Genomic DNA, 14673 nt, shown 5'->3' with positions numbered 1-14673 from the left:
CAGTCTTTAATTATAGGGACTCTCCAAAGGCAGTTATTGAAGCAGCTCAGCTATCTTTATTAACAATCAACATTTGAGGACATTCTATTTAACATAAGAAATATAAATATTAAAATTTAGATTTTCATTGGTAAATTTAGTAACTTTTTTATGGATAAAATAAGCAGTATTTAAGAAAATTGATTGACTAGAATATTTTAACATTATTCCTTACACTTTGTTATACAAGGTAAGCCCTGCAGTTTGTACTTTTTAGCAAGGAAATCCAAGTTTAATCTTTAAATGGTCTTGTGTCCCATTATGGGGAGAGAGAAAGTTGGAGTGGGTTATTTGTCTAAAAATAAGATTGTAAAACCCTGCCCCTAGAGTATGATTGCATCTTCTCTGAGCAAACATTTTGGTCAAAATTTGATTGGATTACCTAGCAAGACAAGGAGCCAAGAGAAGCTGAATGAACTATAATGTGTGTCCTTACTAAGGCATGCACATTTAATAAATGGCTGGATATGTGTAACATGTTAATGGGACCAAAACTTTTTATGACTATGCTTTAAACCAAAAGTAGCTTCAAGGTTGTGTTAATCTCACTGTCTTAATTCAGTTTAAAACAATGGTTGCTCTAAAACTGCTTCTTTTATAGGACAGATTAAATAAGATCAGGTACTTAATGTATAGTAAGTGCTCTATTAAATACTAGCTCAACTAATAGAAGTAGATGATGGATTACTCATTACATAATTGTGTCATTACATTTGCTCATTACATTACATTATCACGTCTGGGAATCTAAGTTGAGTAACATAGGATAGGAAAAAATCAAGAAGAGAATTAGGGTAAGTGAATTCTTCCAGTGTATAGGCATATATCATTTTATTGTGCTTCACAGATACCGCCATTTTACAAATTGAAGGTTGGTGGCAAGTCTATTGGTGTCATTTTTTTTTTCAATAGTATAGGCTCACTTTGTGTCTTTTTGCCTCATTTTTGTAATTCTCACAATATTTCAAACTGTCATTATTACTATATTTGTTTTGGTGATCGCTGATCAGTGATCTTTGATGTTACTATTGTAAATGTTTTGAGATGCTACAAATCATGCCCACATTAGATGACAAACTTAATCAACAAATGTTTTGTGTGTTCTCAGTGCTCCACTAATTAATCATTTCCACATCTTATATTCCTTCCCTTTGGGCCTTCCTCTTCCCTGGGACACAACAATATTAAAATTAGGCAAATTAATAACCCTACAAGGACCTCTAAGTGTTCAAGTGAAGAGAAGATCCTCCTGTCTCTTGATTTAAATCTAGAAATTATTCAGTTTACTGAGGAAGGCATGTCAAAAACCAAAGTTAAGCATCTTGTGCTAAACAGCTACAGTGTGAATGCAAAGGGAAAGTTCTTGAAGGGAATTAAAAGTGCTAGTCTAATGAACAAGCAAATAATAAGAAAGGGACACAGCCTAATTGTAACATGGCAAACTTTTGAGTTGTCTGGATAGAAGAACCAGCCCCCACATTCCCTTAAGCCAAAGCCTAACCCAGCTCAAGGCCCTAACTCTCTTTAATTTTATGAGATCTGAGAGTGGTAAGGAAACTATAGAAGAAAAGTTGAAAACTAGCAGAGGCTGGTTCCTGAAGTTTAAGGAAAGGAACAAGATAGATAATATAAGCATGGAAGGTGAAGCAGTAAGTGCTGATGGAGAAACTTCAGCACGTTAGCCAGAAGATCTAGCTTAGATCACTGATGAAGAGGGTTACAATAAAACAATAGACTTTCAATGTAGACAAAACAGCCTTCTATTGGAAGAATATGACATCTTCTACTGGAAGAATATATTTCATAGCTTGAAAGAAGTGAATTCTTGGCTTCAGAGATTCAAAGGACAGGTGCGCTTTATTGGTAGTGGCTAATGTAGCTGATGACTAAGTTGAAGCCAATGTTCATTTACCATGGCAGAAAGCCTAGGGCACTTAAGAATTATGCTGAATCTATTCTTCCTGTGCTCTAAAAATGGAAAAGCAAAGACTGGTTAACAGTATACCTATTTACAGCGCTGTTTACTGAACATTTTAAGCCCACTTTTGAAACCTATTGCTTAGAAAAGAATATTCCCTTCAAAAGATTATTGTTCATTAACAGTATTTTGTGCACCCAGTCACCCAAGAGCTCTGATGAACGTGGAGACTGATGCTATTTTCATGCCTCCTAACAGAAGATCCTCTATATAGCCCACAGATCAAGAAGTAATTTTGACTTTTGAGTCTTATTATTTAGGAAATCTATTTATAAGGTTGTAGCTGCCATAGATAGTTATTTCTCTGACAGATCTGTGTTAATTGAAAATCTTGAAAAGATTCACCATTCTAGATCTCATTAAGAACATTTATGATTCATTAGATAAGGTGAAAATATCAATATTAAAAAAGAGTTTGGAACAAGTTGATTCCAGTCCTCATGGATCGCTTTGAGGGGTTTAAAACTTCAGTGAAGACAGTAACCGCCAATGTGGTGGAAATAACAAGAGAAACAGAACGAGAAGTGAAGCCTGAATAAGTGACTGGATTATGGCAATCTCATGATAAAACCTCATCAGATGAGAAAAGGCTTGTTCTTATGAATGAAAAAAATAAAGTGATTTCTTGAAATAGAACCTATTTCAGCTGAAGTTGCCATTAACGTTGAAATGACAACAAATAAGTTTAGAATAATACATCAAGTTTATTAATAAGGGTCCAGTAGTTTGAAAAGATAGACTCCAATTTTGAAAGAAGTTCTATTATGAATAAAATTGTTCATGAAAGAAAAAGTCTATCAAGATTGTGGCAAATTTCATTGTTGTCTTATTTTAAGAAATTGGCACAGCCACGCCACTCTTCAACAACCAGTCAATCCTGATCAGTCAACAGCCATCAACACGGAGAAATTATCAGAGTCTTTAGCATTGAGAAATTAATAATTATTTCACAGAAATAGGAACACCATTAACATTACAAATTATGAAGATTTTGTATAAACAGGACATTTTATTTTCATAAAAATTTTGGAAGATCGTATATGTTATATGGACTCAAAAATATTTAAATGAAATGCCTTTTACGTATATTTGTAATATAACATATTACATAATTAAAATAATATTTCTATATAATAATGAAATGGGAAAATTTCCTTATCTCCCGGTAGGTCGTGTGGTGGGGGTGCTACTTACTCTTTTGGGGTCCCACTGCTCAAACCTCTAGGGAGAGCATACAAAGCGGCAGGCTGTGTGGCCCCAACCCCATGGCAGCCTCTAGGGGTGGATGCTCACAGCTCCTGAAGCCCCAGTGGGCATGTTGCAGTGTGCTCTTTTAGTTTAGCCATATATAGGCGGCTTGTGTTAATAAACTCGATTAGACCCTCTGCCTTAACACAAGGACAGAGGGCTTTCTGTATCCCAGGTTCTTGCCTTGGTGTACCAGAGATAAATCGGATCACACCTGGGCTTGGAGAATGAGTGCAAGGTTTTATTGAATGGTGGAAGTAGCTCTCAGTAGATGGATGGGGAGACAGGAGGGGGATGGAGTGCGAGGGTGATTTTCCCCTGCAGTCAGGCTGCTCAGCGGCTGGGCAGTCCTCTGAGCAGCCCTGACTGAAATCCCTGTCATCCTGCCATAGATGGCCTGCCAGTATCTGCTGGGGTCTGCCGCTGTATTCTTCCATCGGTGTGTTCCTCTCGATGTTCAGTCAATTGTGCCTCTGCCCGCTAGGTCTCAGGACTTTTATAGGCACAGGACGGGTTCATGGCAGGCTAGGGTGGTCTTGGTAAATGCAACATTTGGCACAAAACCAGAAATGCCTGTCCTCACCTAGGTTCAAGGGCACAGGGCCGCGGGTGCAACTCTAGCCAGGGGCAATGCCCTTCTGTAGCCAGGACTTCCCTGCCACGCTCCTGTATCAATAATATATAATTATATATAAATATTATTTTATATATAATACATAAGTATATAATACATTGTTTTATATTGTATAAATATTTTACATATATTTTAAATAGATATTATATAATACATATATAATATAGTTATTGTATAATATATATTACATATATAAAAGGCATTTTAGTTAAATATATATAATTATATATATTTAGTGAAATTCTATGTTGAAGTAAATGCTTGAATAGATACAGTATTTATATAGTAAAAGGCAATGGATTAGAAATACAAATTAGATTTTTCACTGGCCAGATTTAAATTTAGAAAATGTGGTAATATTTTTAAAATAAGTTTGATTAATTTTGTATTTTGTTTGCCTGCGTCAAGTAAGATGTTTAAACACTGTTTATCATATTGTGACTCATTAATTTTGTTTCTATCTACCTGGGAGTAATCTAGCTGTGAGCTAGATTACTTTCTAAAATTTCACAAAGGAAATAAATGTCTTTTCTATAGTAATTTCTTGCACATACAAATCACTGGAATGATCTCTGTGAGACATCAAAATATAGAATGAAAGGACTCAAGAGTCAAACCTAGAAGCCATAACTGTGATGTTTATCCCAGCCACCACCTCCTACAAGCAGCCTAGTATCTTGGCAGGAAGTACAGTCAGATGGCCCTCAGGTTTCAGCCCTCTTACAAATTTGACCCAGCCAATTGTATGGGTATTTTTATGCTTCCAGTAGAATTAAAGTAGAGAAAGAGAAAGACACACACACACACATACACACACACACACACACACACTCCATATTTACATATTAATTTTTACAGTTTGTATTCTAAATATGTAGATCTTGCCTCAATACTGAATATAATTGTTGTAAGAGGCTTGCATGGCTTTGTAAAACTTTATGGTGTATCAACATCCTTCACTTTAGGTAAAGTAGCTATAGATTTAATTGCCCATTAGCTAAACATCTGTTACTCAGTTTATTGAAGTTTAATTACTTACATGGTTTTGGATTTCAAATGTATACAGTATAATGACTTATACTGTAGGTGTAAAAAAATGGTTTTAACAATCTTTAAATTTTATGATGTTGCCTTAAATACTTTTAATTGATTAGAAAGTTAGTGGGGTCTTAAGTATTATAAACTACGCAGAAAAACTATAATAAAGGTGCTTTACAGTTTAAAAATAATTTTGAATAAATTTTTTTAGAATAAATTATTTTTTTCCTATTAGGAATTGATGGGGTGGACATTATTACTTTCTTAATTTTATATCCCCCAAATCTCTGGGATATAAAATCCAGAAATTGATTAATAAAGTCAGCGAAGTCACTGAGCTTGTAAAATGTTGAACTCTGACTTAAACTATGCAGGGTCTTTTTCCTCAAAATCTGTGCTCGTGTTAGCATACCTTATTTTCCTCCTTGTTTTGAAATTTAACAGCTTTGACAAGTTTAGAAATTAGTTTTGAAGTATTAGATCCTGTGACACTTTTGAATGAAGAGTGAATCATTAGGACTTGTAATTAATAAATTATTGTTATATAACCTATATAGCCCCACTCCAGTTTAAGAGTGAATTCATTATAAATCTTTCAAACCTACACATCCTTGCCATTTTGCATATTATTCATTTTAGTAATATATTAGCAACAAAGTCATTATTTATTATTTCCTTTTAAGTATATAAATAATTTAAAGTTGAATTTCCTCACGGGAAAACTGGGACCATGAAGAAAATCTCCACACACAGTGGATCATCCCATTTTTCTATTCTGTAATGCCTCTCTCTACTTTTTAACTTCATCCCGAAAATTTATCGTAATTTTTTAACTGAAGTCCAAGTAGCAAAACAAACAAAAATGACTTATATTGTAGGTGTAAAAAATGGTTTTAACAACCTTTTATCTAAATTGTACAATGTTGCCTTAATTACTTTTAGTTGATTAGAAAGTTAGTGGGGCCTTAAGTATTATAAACTATGTAGACATTTTTATTCATAACAGATTGTATTATGTATATCAAGTTAACTGAAATTCACCTTGCAAATTTTCAGTATAACTTCAAAAATTTCTTTATTCTAATAAATGATAATTTTATCTTATACATATAATTTTTCTTTTCCACAAACTAGAAAATGGTGTTTGTTCTAATTTTTTTTTAAATAAAGTCTCCCCACCCCTTGAAAGCAGTGTTTTTAAATGTCACCATTATCACTTCCTTTTGTAAGTGTTAAAATTCTGTTGGGCCCACACAAATAAGTGGGAGGTGCTAATGGATACTTCTCATTTTTTTCTGAATGCAGTGTATGTATATTTTTAAGAAAAAAATGCCACATGCTTTTTAAAACTTAGTGGTTTCTTTTATTACTAACTGAATTTTATCTGAACGATCAAAAGTAATGGCATAAACCTTCATGCTCTGTCATATAGATATATGTAGTATATACACATAAAATATTAATATAAATTATAGGCTTATTTTATGTGCATGTCGATTAAATTTATTTTTTGCATAAAACTATTAAGGAACAGCCTATCTCTGACACAGTTAAATGAATGTGGACCTCAGACTCATCACACATTCATGATATACCAGAGAAAAATCTATGTACCTATTAACTTTCATTGAGAATAACATAAAGATATAACATGAACAATAATAATAGCTTTAAATCGTTTTGTGATGAACTATACCATATGTTTCTATCTGGACTTCTCAGAATCCCAATCAGCCAAAAACTTGAACAGCTGCTGCCATTTTGTGGATAATTGCTTTAAGATGCATTTTGTCCTTCCCTGTGTTGATTTCTCCTTCTGTCTCTGTTAAGTCCAATTGGATGCTTATCACATTCCCCCTTCTAAATGTGTCCGCTTTCCTCTGGAGTTTACTTTGCAAATGAAATACTTCTATCCAAGAAATAAATCTTCCAGGTGTATATCTTTCCAAGATACATGAAAATTGATGACAAAGATTTATCCTTCTGCTTACTCTGTATTCTCAACAAATATTTAGATTAGGTTCAACCTTTAAAAATGTAACATGCTTTCCTTTCTTCTCTGAATAATGGATTGCCGTGTTTCTACACAGCTGCTTTGTAATTAAAAAGTGTTGAGAACCCATAAGCCAAAACAAGCTTTCTTCTCCTTTTTTTGATTACTTTAGAAAATTAAAGAATTTAAAGAACATTTTAAAATCTGAAATGATTTTGCTTAATATTAATTTCACGGAAATAATTTGATTGAAGTAGAATTAAGGCAATATTAAATGATAAGAGGAAACTGTTTTACGTAAGTCTTACTTGCCTATCAGTAAAAAGAAATTGTACAATTACTTTGCACATAATGCGTATACTTCTCTGGTACTTTTATGGGAAAAAAATTGAATCTTGGATGCTTTTCTCTTTTGAATGTTTCTCAACTTTTTAATTTTGTAGTATTATAAAGACATAGTGATTGGCATAACGTAATAGAATGAAACACACATTGCTTTTCCAAGAATATAGGATTATTAAATACATTGAGTGCTAAATACCTATGAAGAGAGTGTTTATTTTCCTTTAAGAAAAGCTAGTCTGCATGCAACACTCTTCTATGTGTTTATAGAAGTTCTCAGTTCATATCGGACAAGAAAACTCACAATGAGATGACATTGGCAGTGATGAGTAATTTCTCCCTTTTTGGAAACGCTGCCTCAACATGAAAAGCAGAGTGTTGTTTTCAGTGACCTTTTATCAGGCATGTTTCTCAAGCATTGTTGGAAAAGGTTATATCCACAGACTATTTTCACTGAAACTTGGTGATCAATTTTGTTGTAATGCCCATCTTCCCACGAGAATTTATGTAAATGAAGTGGATGACAGCCCAGAAAAGGCAGAAAGAAAATGATCTATTTGAAAAACCACAGACTTGCAACTGCCTAAATCATATGGTCCGTTTAACAAGGTCTGATTTGTCTCACTGTAGTTTATTATCTTCCATCAAACAATGGGAGGGCTAAATTTTTCTTGATTGACATTCCATGTTTGTCTGAACTTACAAAAAACGATTTACATTTACCCTTACTATAGGAGATTATTCGGATAAGGGCTGAAAATTGGAGCAAATTGCAAGCTACTTTGTCATGGAGAGGGCTCCACTCCACCCAAACAATATTTAGCCTCTAAATGGATGGCAATTAGGGCAGAAAGAAGAGCAAGTAGGTCTCTGATTCAAAGATGAAATATCAGTGCTAAACAAAATACACATTCTTGGATTCAGGAGGTGGCCGAGTATTTGTGTGTAAGAGGGATATCACAAGTAAAGACTATTAGGAACACTATATATATAGCTGCATTTAAGAACACTCTCTTAGGGAGATAAATATTGCTAAAATCAATGAGGAGTTATCTTTTATAAATTGTGACTCATTGAAATACTTACAACAAATTTGTTTCTACAATGTCTATATATAAAGGTTTCTTTCAACTATAATGAAATTACATATAAAGTGGCATTTTTCTCTATCATTGTTGGGTGTATAACAGATTTCCTTCAAAATTTTTAATAGTCTAGCAATTATACACAACTTTTCCTTTAATTTAAAACATGCCCATAAGTTATTTGATAAATGCAATTTTTTTGTATCTAATTCAAATAGATAAGTAAAGTGACTTACATATATATTAAAATCCTCTTGTATGTATTTTTGTGCATCTCAAGTGCATAAAATAGCAATCTATAATAATATAGAATAATTATAAACCATAGTTTATGATTCATTGTTATCATTAGTTCATGGAACTCTCATCTGTTATTACACTTTTGTGTATCTTAATATAATAGTTATATCATATTGCTTTGGCTTTACAAAGCTTCAGACAAGTTTGTTCTTGACTACAGGCTACTGGCATTCCTTCCTTAGAGAATTTGCTTTAGAAAACCTGCAATTGTAAATTATTCCTCTTTCCCATTGTACTTTATATGTGCTCAGAACATTTACATTAGCCTATCATCTAACACAAAGATTATTTTATAATAAGGGATTGAATATCTTATGTTATTATTTGAATACCATACATTATGTTGAAACTGTGATGGTTCTGAAACATTATAAAGTAAAAAAATCCTAAATTGAGCATCATCAGTTAGGGACTGTCCTTGGTCATCTTTACTTTAAAACCTTTAAAAATTGTATTGTGCTTATGATTTTTGCTCAATAATATGTTGCTAAGATTCATCCATGTTTTGTGTGTAGCTCCTGCTGATTAATTTTTAGAGCTGCAATGTATTTATTGAGGGGATATACAACACTGTGATTATGAACAGGATTTCTGTACACATTCTTGTAAAGGTTTCCCAGTATAAATGTGTCAGAGTCGATTTTGAACATCTTGGAAGTTAAGGGCTTTACGGTATTAGAAGGTCAAATTTTTAAATCTTTTCTCAAAAGGATTTTCCAAATGGCTACATTGAACATCAATTTATCACATTTTTCAAGATTTGATAATGGCAATCTTCTCTTTCTCTTTACAAAACAGTGGACATTTCATTTATATATTTGCTACATTAAGAGGAAAACCTTTTGTTTATCAAAGGCATATTATAAAATTATAATCCAATGGAACAAAATAAAATGATAAATTACAATTTGGAAATAGACAAAGAAAAATTCACAATAGATAAGGAAGCAAAACACATAAATAGGAATTTCAAAGAAAGGGAACATATATTATCAATAAACATATAAAAATGTTTTTAATTTTACCAAGTGATATGGTTTGGATATTTGTCCCCTCCATATCTCGTGGGTGTGGAGCTGTGATCCCCAATATCAAAGGCAGGGCCTAGCGGGAGGTGTTTGGGTCATGGGAGCAGATCTCCTTTAAATGGCTTGGGGCCATCCCCTTGGTAATCAAGTTTTCACTGTGTTAGATCATGAGAGAGACGATAGTTTAAAGGAGCTGTACACCCCCTCTTCTCTCTTGTTCCTTCTGCTGCCATGTGACACACCTGTCACCGCTTCACCTTGCACCATCAGTAAAAGCTTCTTGAGGCCTCACCAGAAGCAGATGCTAGTACTGTGCTTCTTGTACAGTCTGTAGAACTGTGAGCCAAATAAACCTATTTGCTTCATAGATTACCCAGCCTCAGTGTTCCTATACAGCAATGCAAAATTGACTAACACACCAGTAATCAAGGAAGTGAAAATCAAAGAAAAAGACAAACAGAATATACAAATGACGGTTTAATATAGACCATTCCCAGAGGTGACAATCTTATTGCTATTAATTGGTATGCATATACATTTTGATCCAATACATTATTTTAAATATTTTGTAGAAATGTTTATGTGATATTCCGTGGATGTATTTCAGAGTATTTATTTCCAAAGAATAACTCATTTTTAAATTATGCTTGCTAGCTAGAATTATAATAAATACTGTGTGCAGATTTACCTAATAATAGTCTTTAATATATTAGAGCATTTCAAGTAATTTACATTTTCTTGTAATAATTAAAAAGTATATAATACTATTGAAATTTCTATAACATTCCACTTTCTGAAAGACACAGAATTATGTTGAAAAACTTACTAATGTATTTCTAAGAACACTGATTGTTGAAAAAGTCTTTTTAAACTTTTATTTAGGTGATTTTAAATATGTAATTTTAGAACTTTTTAAATTTATTAAAGCAATTTTTGATTACAAAACATTAACTTTTTAATTTAATGGTAGAATAACACATTTAAAGTATTTTATATATAGAAATACATGTCTATATGTACTAACATTGGAAATGTCCAGATGGAACATAAAATATGGAAGTTTTAAAGTCTAAAATGGAAAGTTTGGAAGCGGAGCATGCATAGCAGTAATAAGCGTATTTATTTTCTAGGAAAGGTTTCAATTGGTACAAAGGGATTTCACTACAGGAAGCAGAGGAGAAGATAGCAAAGACTGAGATTGTAGTGGCTGTGGTGGTTAAAACTGGGGAATAAGGAGCCCAACAGCAGGGGTTTGAATCCAAGCTTTTCTGCATACTAGCCTCTCTGCAATTAATTCCCCTCATTTTAAAAATTATTATAATATAAAGAATACTTATTTTGTGGATGCTGGGAGGTTTAGGTTATATGCAAAATATAACTTACATGTTTAGAACAATGCCTGGTACATACAAGCTGCTATATAAAATATAGCTATTTGAATGTAATTTGTATTAGTTTCTAGTATAGTATTAATTTAATAGTTATTGAATAGTCTAACTCCCTTTCTTTAACACATGGTTATTGAGTCCCAGAAAGTTGTGCTTCATTTTTAGTAAGTTCTTACTTAATTGAGTCTCAGCCTCATTCAAATTTACACTCACTTACTTGTGACATCTCTCCAAATATTTCACAAGAAAATATAATTTCAGAAATAGAGCAAGATATTAGGTCTTTACCCAACTTTCAACCCTAAATGGAAGTGCATTTTACAATATCCCATATATGTGATTACAAAAAGCTTTATGTGATGGAATTATCTATCTCATTAGGACAACCATTCCAGTTTGTGGATACTCCTAGTTATAACACATACATACACACACACACACCCTTATAAGTTTAAAGTTAAAAACCAATTTATTTTCTTGCTAGATAAGCCAAAATTTTAATATATTATATTTATATAATATAAGTGATAGGCATTATATATAATATTAAATATATAAGTAATATTAAATAATTATAAGTAATATTAAGCAAGTATATAATATAGATAATTATATATAAGATACATTATATATTATGCTATATTTTACATTATGATTACATATGATTATATTAATGTTATTTAATACAAGTATTTTCAAAATTCTAAATAAGTCTTTCCCACCAACCTTGTACAATTTAACGGTATATATACTTATATTATGCTTTGAGTTTTCTTTATTTAAAAAATATTTCATAATCTAAGATATCCACATTCTTACCCAGTTTTGTGTGGTTATCATCTCATATTTTTTAAAGATCTTCTTTTTTTCAATTTGATAACAAAGAAATACTTTTCTTTAGAAAAATGTAATACTTCAGCACACTTAGGAAATATCTAGCAAACCAAGGGGAGGATGCATGGCCAAGATCAAGAAGGTCACAGTTGCTATTTTTCACACAGCCTTCAAATTGTAAGCGGACACTGCAGAGGTAACAGAAAGGGTAAGACCTTTTACTGCCATCACTCATGACTCAAGGAGGGAAAATATTAGTAAAAGCTATAAACTTGGGCATAGTTATGAAAAGGAGTTATTTCTTGTTTTAAAGGGTAAGTCCACAGATCCCTTCTCTGTTAGCAAAAGGAAAAAAAGATAAAGAGATAATTCCAAAAGCTGAGGAGTGCTTTACTTCCAACTATGTGGTCAATTTTGGAATAAGTGTGCTGTGGTGCTGAGAAGAATGTATGTTCTGTTGATTTGGGGTGGAGAGTTCTGTAGATGTCCATTAGGTCCGCTTGGTGCAGAGCTGAGTTCAATTCCTGGATATCCTTGTTAGCTTTCTGTGTCCTTGATCTGTCTAATGTTGACAGTGGGGTGTTGAAGTCTCCCATTATTATTGTGTGGGAGTCTAAGTCTCTTTGTAGGTCTCTAAGGACTTGCTTTATTAATCTGGGTGCTCCTGTATTGGGTGCATATATATTTAGGATAATTAGCTCTTCTTGTTGAATTGATCCCTTTACCATTATGTAATGACCTTCTTTGTCTCTTTTGATCTTTGTTGGTTTAAAGTCTGTTTTATCAGAGACTAGGATTGCAACCCCTCCCTTTTTTTGTTTTCCCCTTTACATATGTAAATTCACCCACAAAAGAGAAGTAAAGAAGTAAAGAGAAAGGTAAAAACTCTATACATAGAACAATATAAAGCAATAATGCTACGTGTGGGCAGATACGAGAGGAACTGTGTGATTTTACTTGTCATATCACGTAATTCATAATAAAAGTCTTTGGGTATTCCCACATTCTCATTATATTCATCTCTAGTATTGCTATTTAATTGAGAAGTTTTTTTCTTAATCATTTTAGTATTTAAGTTTATTTCAAGTATTTAAATTTTGAGTCTTTTAAAGTACATTTCTATTTTACTATCGCGACTTAAGCTACATTTTGGGGCTTGAATGTTTCTATTTACAATAGTATCCTTTTAATATTAGAAAAAATTTCCTATAATACCACGGGTAACTACCATTTATCTCTAGAAACACTAAGCCCTTTTAATAATAATTATTATGCTATACATACATCACAAATTTTATGGGTAATGTTCTTTCTAAATACAGCCATCATGACTGATTTAATGGCATATTTAATATTTTAGCCATCCTTAGGAACATTCGTCACTGTAGTTTTAAGTGAACTGACTCTGTAACTACTTTCAACATTTTTCATCTCTGATCTCTTTGTCAAATTGTCATCCTCATGTCTCCAGCCATCACCATTCCTGCTTTTAAGAGTTAAGACTGTACACCCGGTCTTTTCTGTCTCTCACACAGTAAAAGCTATTGTCAACTGGGGATTATTTTGAGTGGTCAGATTTTTAAAAAAAAATACTTCTTATAAAAGGGCAAAGTTGTGGAGAGAAAATTAGATAGCCAGAAAGCTGATTGTTGAGTGAGAAAATGTTACTCTTTATTAATTTTAATTAGCTAGCATATTGCTACATTGGGAAATAAAAAATAAATTACAAATTAAAGAGTTTTCTGTTTTTCAAAATATAGAATAATAAATATTACATTATACAACTTCATTCAATTTGGAAACAGATATAAAAATTAGGAAAAAATGTGAGTACCTTTTTTACATTTCAGATTAGTATGAAATGTCTTAGAAAGCTGATTATGATCAACCTTAGCACAAAGAATATAATCAGAGCTTGTCAAATCAATCTACTTAAAATTATTTTACAATATAAGGGATATTTTATGATTCTAAGGCTGAGTCTCATGTAATGTTTAAAATAAATACAACTTTCCTCAAGACCATGGTGATATGCTAATAGTTTATTATAAGAATATAAACTCATATTCAAACATTATCACAAAGTAACTTAATATTCTTCATAGTTTCTTGTCAAGCACTTACTTTTTACCTTGTTAAAATTAATTGAAATATATTCATTTTCCCCCATGTATGTATGTCTATGTGTGTATATACACATACAAACACACAAATAGTATTCATAGCTAAAATGAGGAAAGTAAGTCTCCTTTTCACCCAAGATCCCCAGTTGCCCCTATGAGAGACAACTCATCCTCGTTTTGTACGCATCCTTCCAGAAACATGCAATGTTTACATACGTATGAGAGAAAAATATGATTCCTTCTAACCATTCTTTCACTTATATCTTGAAGATTCTTTCATTTCTGTATATTTAGATCCATTTTATTCTTTTTGTTATCCACATAATAGCATACTTCATTGTTAGATCATTATTTAATATTAGTGATGGACACTAAGTTGCTTCAGGGTCCATATACATCATGATCTTCGTGCATATATGTTTGTGAGAAAATATTTGAAGTGGATTTCTGAATCAAATAAATGCAAAATAATATTAGCAAATTATGATCAAACTTCATACTGATTTCCTACTGTACTTATAATATGCAAATTTCTATTTGTTTCTAACCCTTTCTAATTATGAAAGTTTTTAATCAACTTTTCATTTGAGGCATTTCATATTTTCATGTACATTACTAAATGATATATATCTTTCAATTCATT

Source organism: Macaca thibetana, chromosome 1 (assembly GCF_024542745.1).
Source record: "Macaca thibetana thibetana isolate TM-01 chromosome 1, ASM2454274v1, whole genome shotgun sequence".
In the NCBI taxonomy this organism is placed as follows: Eukaryota; Metazoa; Chordata; class Mammalia; order Primates; family Cercopithecidae; genus Macaca; species Macaca thibetana.
This window is presented reverse-complemented; position numbering follows the sequence as displayed.